Source organism: Sceloporus undulatus, chromosome 11 (genome assembly GCF_019175285.1).
Source record: "Sceloporus undulatus isolate JIND9_A2432 ecotype Alabama chromosome 11, SceUnd_v1.1, whole genome shotgun sequence".
In the NCBI taxonomy this organism is placed as follows: domain Eukaryota; kingdom Metazoa; phylum Chordata; class Lepidosauria; order Squamata; family Phrynosomatidae; genus Sceloporus; species Sceloporus undulatus.
Genome location: NC_056532.1, coordinates 12,706,550 through 12,713,372, shown reverse-complemented (window position 1 = coordinate 12,713,372; position 6,823 = coordinate 12,706,550).

The following is a 6,823-nucleotide window of genomic DNA, read 5'->3' as shown; positions in this document are numbered from 1 at the left end:
GATGGTACTGAGCCAGCCTACTCTCTCCCTCATATAACCATATGTGGATCGACTGCCCCCAAATTAACTTCTTTTGGCATGAAGTGCTCAATCAGATTGCTTTAATTACAAAACAAAAAATCAACTTCTGACCAGCTCTTTTGTTACTTTCAATTTACACCAAGGGCAATAAATTTTTAAGACACAGAACACACATTACTTTTCTTTTGGCGACAGCTTGACTTGGAAGTGGCCAAATCTTGGAAGACAGGACTTGTGTCCCTCGATAACTGGTGGAAAAAGAGTCTAGGACCAATGGCTAATGGAGAAACTACTAGATAAAACGAAATGTCATTTAAAACAACCAAACCAAGAACCCTTCTATGAGAAATGGCTTTTTGAAAATTGATTTTGTTAATACAAATTTTATGATTGTCCATCCTCCAACTTGCCAGTGGTCACTATGGTCCGATTGATTTCAAACAACTTAAACTGTATAGGACTATATATATCTATCCATATATATATATATATATATGATGCTTTTTAATTGTAAAAATTTTGTAGGGTTTTAGCCGTCCTTTATTGTTCTGTTTTTTGTATAATCTCTTATAAAATATGCAGTGTGTTTTGGACCCGAGTCTTCCCTTTCCACTCATCCCATTTTTCCTTTGGATTTTCTCTTTTCCATATTATATCTCATGGTTTGGTTTTTATAGTTAATATTTAAGTCACTAAGGGACCTCTGCACGTTCCTCTTCCGCCTCCTCGGCCATGGAGGCCATCTGTGGGCCGGCCTGCGGTCCTCGGCGCCCTCCCCGCCGCCGCGGTACCGCCTGGTGTCGGCGGCAGGACCAGGTTGGGGCCGGTCCTGCCGCCTCGCCAGGCCAGATCCGGCCCAGAGGCTGGGGGTTGCCGACTTACCATCTAATAAGAAAAAAATCATGTGAGAAATGGCTTTTCTGATTTACCCTCGAAAGTCCTGGAGTGTGACGGTATCTCCCAATAAAGTCAAGAAGCTTTTGAATGCAGGACTCTCTTCATTGTTCCCAAACAACTCTTCTTCCTGTGTCTGTAAATTCAAACAAATAATAATCTTGAAAAATGATTCAATTCACCCATAAACGAAGAGTAGGTCTGATGAATATTCATCTTGTACAGTGCTGAGTCCAGGGATTTTCAAATTGGACTAGGTGCTCCCAATTGCCGCCCTATGTCTCTATCTTGAGCATGTCTTCTCTTCCTTCTGGGCCCAATTGGCATCAGCTCCAGAAAGAGAGAACAAGGTATACATACAGAAATTATTACTCTGTCTTCCTGGAATGAACAAGGGACCAGGAAGCATCAAACAAAGAAGAGAAGAAGAAAGACCACAAGGTTCCAGGGAAGGGTCATCCTCACAAGATGCCCAACAGAGTGACTCCAACACCAAGTATCCTTTATTCTTAGTTTTGTGTGAGTTTTTCGGGTTCTGTGGCCATGTTCTAGAAGAGTTTATTCCTGACGTTTCGCCATATTCTCTCTGAAGGTGCCAGCCACAGATGCTGGCGAAACGTCAGGAATAAACTTCTAGAACATGGCCACAGAGCCTGAAACCTCCCCACAAAAAAACTATGGATGCTGGCCATGAAAGCCTTTGACTTCACATCCTTTATTCTGTTCTTAATTCTTCTGCAGGCTTGCTCTATGTTGTATTCTTTGCTCACTGCATTCCAAGTTAACTACAAGAATGTCCACAACTATTATATGAATTGATCCATATGTCTTTTGTCTTACCTCCCCAAGCTGGTGTACTGATAGTCTCCTGTTGCTTGGAGGATTTAACCTAACATTGTCTATGCTCCTATATTCATTCTATGATTCTACGATTCTCCTAATGCTTCGCCGTCTCTCTTGAGTTCTGAATTAGGCATCCTTAGGAGCTTATCGCTTGGGCAAATAAGCCAGTTTACCTCTTCCAGCTTCAATTCTGGATCTGGGATGCCCCTAGATGTTATCATAGATAAATCACCACTGATACACACACACACACACACACTTATATTGTGAAGGATTTCACAGTATACGGTTTAAGGACATCAATTTATATAACAGATCCATGTATGTTTATGTATGGTGTTTTTGGTAAACAGGATAATTTATTGAATTAATTCTATATGTTTCAGGAATTAGATAAGTGGGTAAAAGATATAGGTGAACATTAATTTATCAATTTTCCAATTCTTTTCATTTTTTAAGTAATGATATATGAGACATCTACAGGAAGGGAAATTTTAAAAATATATTCATATAACCGAGGAGAAAGCAATAGCGGAAGATGTATCTAGTGCTCTAGGTTTGGAAGTCTCTACTTTTAAAGTTTATGTAGTCTGTAGGATGAATGGAGTATGGTTAAGATTTAATAAATAATAATAATAATAATAATAAATTTATTATTTTTATGCCACCCTTCCATAGATCAGGGCAGTTCACAGCAAATATCAACAAAACAATTAAGAATACATAAAACACCCCTCTCTCACTGACCCCTCCCCCCTGGTAAAAAGCCACCACAGCGGCAAGACAGTCCTCCGCTGTTCTGGGGAGCTTCTTCCCAGGTGACATGGGGGGGGGGGCAGCGGCAGAAGTAGTCCTCCACCAGCTCTCAGGCAGTCCCCGATGTTGTTGGGTCTGCCTGATGGCTCCCTCTGAGGCCGAGATGACAGTTGAATTTGTAATATGTGTAGTGTATTTTACATTGCATGTTTATATTTATTTATGTTTATATGCTTTTTATATGTATATTTCAATAAAGTCTTCTAAAAATCACCACTGATCTAGGTGGGATGTCATTGCCCAAATGCATCCCTGGTTGAAGCCTTGATCAGCCAATACTTGTTCAAAGTCGGGGAGTTTCCAACTTAAAAAATTGGCCAGTTGAAAAAGGCTTTGACCCGGAATGCATCTGGGTGGTGGCATCCCACCTAGATCAGTGGTAATTTAGGTATGATAATATCTGGGGGCATCCTGGATCCAGAATTAAAGCCAGGAGAGGTAAACCATTTGTCTGTGCCAAAGCTAACCAAATGAAATTCAACACAGAGAAATGTAAGGTACTGCACTTAGGGCGGAAAAATGAAATGCACAGATATAGGATGGCTGAATGACACTACGTGTGAAATAGATCTAGGAGTCCAAGTAGACCACAAATTGAACATGAGTCAACAGTGCGATGCAGCAGCTAAAAAAGCCAATGTGATTTTAGGCTGCTAGATGAAGGGATGTGTCTAGATGAAGGGAAATAATAGTGCCATTCTATTCTGCTTTGGTCAGGCCCCACCTGGAATATTGTGTCCATTCTGGGCACCAGAATTCAAAAAGGACATTGAGAAACTGGAGCATGTCCAAAGGAGGGCGACTAAAATGGTAAAGGGTCTGGAAACCATAAAGCCCTATGAGGAACACCTTAGGGATCTGGGGATGTTTAGCCTGGAGAAGAGAAGGTTAAGAGGTGATATGATAGCCCTGTTTAAATACTTGAAGGGATGTCATATTGAGGAGGGAGCAAGCTTGTTTTCTGCTGCTCCAGAGAATAGGATAAAGAGCAATGGATGCAAGCTCCAGGAAAAGAGATTCCAGCTCAACATTAGGAGGAACTTTCTGACAGTAAGGGCTGTTCGACAGTGGAACACACTCCTTCCTCACAGTGTGGAGGAATCTCCTTCCTTGGAGGTCTTTAAGCAGAGGCTGGATGGCCATCTGTCAGGGATGCTTTGATTGTGATTTCCTGCATGGCAGAATGGGGCCGGACTGAATGCCCCTTGGGGTTTCTACTAACTCTACGATTCTATGATTCTATGATTTGTCCTTAGAGAAGGTGACACTCCAGCTGACATTTCATCAGTGGGCACTAATGGTTAGACCAGCTTTCCCCAACTGAACGGCTCGATCAGTAGGCATAGGAGAAAGATACTAGCTGCCTGTCAGAAGAGACAAAAATGAGCTTGGCCAGTGGCCGACTCATTACAAGGCAGATTTACATTTACAGTCATATGAACAAACCTTTGGAAGCTGTAAAACAAATATTGACTTGATTGTTACCACAAGCAGCTTCCACTATGACCAAAATATAATTCATCTCAGGCCAACGCTCAACATTTGGTAACAAGGGTTGTGACAGATACCTAATTGCATTTATGAATTTTTTTGCAGTTTAGCTTTTATGGAACAACAACATTCAGAGCTGGCAATGAAAGCGCTTTTGTTATGGAGCAGAACAACAGGGAGGTGATTCGGCGCCAGTGTGCCAATGCAAAGGAGAAACTGCCCTGCCTCTCTTGTTTTGGCACAAGTTCAATTTTTTCAAGATGTTTTCAACTGGACCTGATATGTTTGACAAGATTTCTTGGCATAAAGAGTAATATGCTTGGTTCAAAAAGATTGCTTTATGCAAACCCAAGGCTAGCCAGGCTTAACTGGTAGGATTTTCCTCCTTTTTAAAAAAAGAGAAAAGCACCTTCTTGCCACTGCCGCTAACCGTTAAATGCAGAAGAAATCTACTTATCACACACACTTGAAGTGAGAACTCTCAGTTCAGGGTCACACTGAACTGTTTAAAAAGCACTAAACAAATACAAGTATCATCACAATACTTCCCACTCTATTTTATTCCCAGTATAAAATTGCCCCAGATATAATACAGTGGTCCCTCCACATTCGCTGAGTTTAGGGGTGAAGGACTCCCATTAATGTGGAAAAAATGCAAATGAAAACCCCACTATTCTTTTTACCTATGAGAGCACCTCTCTAGGAATCTCCAGGTCCTCCAGTGTAAACTCTATGGTCAACATTTGCCAGAATCTGATCATAGAATCATACTGGAGGACCTGCAAATGCCTAGAGATGAGTTTTCTATAGGAACATCTAGGCTCTCCAGCACAACTTTATGGTCAACGTCCAGCAGAATTGTGTTGGAGGACTTAGAGATTCCTAGAGAGAACATACTAAACAAAACCGCAAATAATCAAAGCCGCAAAAGTGGGGGGGGGGGGGTCCAACTGTAGTATTGTTACTCACCTGTCTAAACTTTTGGTAAATCACACCAAATTTGAATGTATTGTTGACTTCGTGCTCATCATAGGATACGATCATTTGCGATGCCTGAAACAGAAAGAGAAACTGAATTATTTAATTCAGAGAGCATTTTACCCCCAAATGGAGCCACAAGAATTAGTTGGAGAAGTATTGATTTTCTACCAAGCTGCAAAATATACAGAGGTCGACTGGAAAGTCCATGTTCAGAAAGCTGTGCTTTACTTTTAATGAAGGTAATTAACCCTCTCGCAATGGGATTTCCTCAGAGATCCATGTCTTAGCAATCATGTTTGCCTTCTAATATATTGATAAGTAAAATCAAGTAGTAAGACAAACAGATGTCTTTCACCATTTGGGGGAAGCGCAAAAATTGCAAAACAAATGTGATAAATGCAGTATCTAGCTTGGCACTGAATCTCTCCCTCACCAGGTCATTTCTTCCAGTCATTGAAACTAAGGCCTCATGTCATCTAGTTCAGATTATGCAGGCCTAAATATTCAGGCTAAAACACCTAAATGTCTGTCCAAACATGAGTCCAGAGGATCCAGCCTGACCCCGGAGTAAAGAGCCATCTGGTTTTAAAAGGCCACCCATGTGGACAAGTTTGGATTTTAGAATATTTCAGATGTGGGAGACTCGACCTGTACTATCATTGGTTTGGTCATATTTCAATATCACAGTTGTTCTGCTTTTATGTGTACCTTTTTTTAGTAACTCTGGTTGTGAGCTGCCATGAGTCCAAATGTTGGGAGTTATGAATCAAGCAAACAAACAAAGCCCTGTATTGAGTTCAATGGCATGAGTTTGGAAGGGCATGGGACTCATTGTGGAACAAGGCTTTTTGAAAGGGTCAGTTCAGAGCTTTTGTAACTCCAACTTTTCCGGATCCTGGCTTTCATTATTTGACCTGCTACTTTCCCTGCAATATCTGCCTTTTTCTTCTTCGTGGTCTCTGCGAATCATACAAATGGGTTTCACTGCGCCTGCGCAGTGCTGCTCGGAACCTACTGGAATCACTGATCACTGGGCAGAGTTAACTTGCAACATATTGAAACTTTTTGGCGGTAACTCCGCCCACCCGTTATAAGGCCCCTGCCTTCCCGCACTTTTCCCCAGTTCCTTTTTTCCGCCGCGCTAGCTGCTTCAGAGGAACTTTCGCTTGCTTTGCTGCTTGGAATCACTTTCGCTTTTTGACCTCGGACTGTCTTGACCATTCTTTGTCTCCCGCCCCTGGTAACTTCGGACTTTCGACTGTTTGACCTCGTTTTTGGATCCTCCTCTGGCTTTGCGACTTCGGAATGCCTGCGCCTTTCAAAAAGTGCGACGTTTGCGGGGGCAAGGTGCCCGTCCAAGACCCGCACTCCTCCTGCCTGCTGTGCCTTGGCAAGGACCACGACACCAAGGCCTGCCTGCTCTGCAGGTCCCTCTCCTCCAGGCGCGGAAGAACCGTGAGTCCCGGCTTACTTCGGCGATTTCCCTGGGAAGGGTGCAGGGGGGAGGCTCGCAGTCTTCGTCTTTGCCGCCTTCGGCGCCCGCCGCTTCATCTTCCCGAGCCAGCGTCTCCAGCGGGGATCTGGAAGAGCCGCTATCCCCAGTGTGGTATGTGTCCCGGCCGGACCCCTTCCCCCCACCTCCAATGTGGCCCGTGGCTCCAAACCGCCCAGTGCCACCGACAGCCCTCCAAGCGCCCCCACAATCCTCGGGGACTGAGGGTACCGCGCGACCTCCAAACCGGCGGCGACATCGGATGGCTCGCGCCCAAAGAAAGGC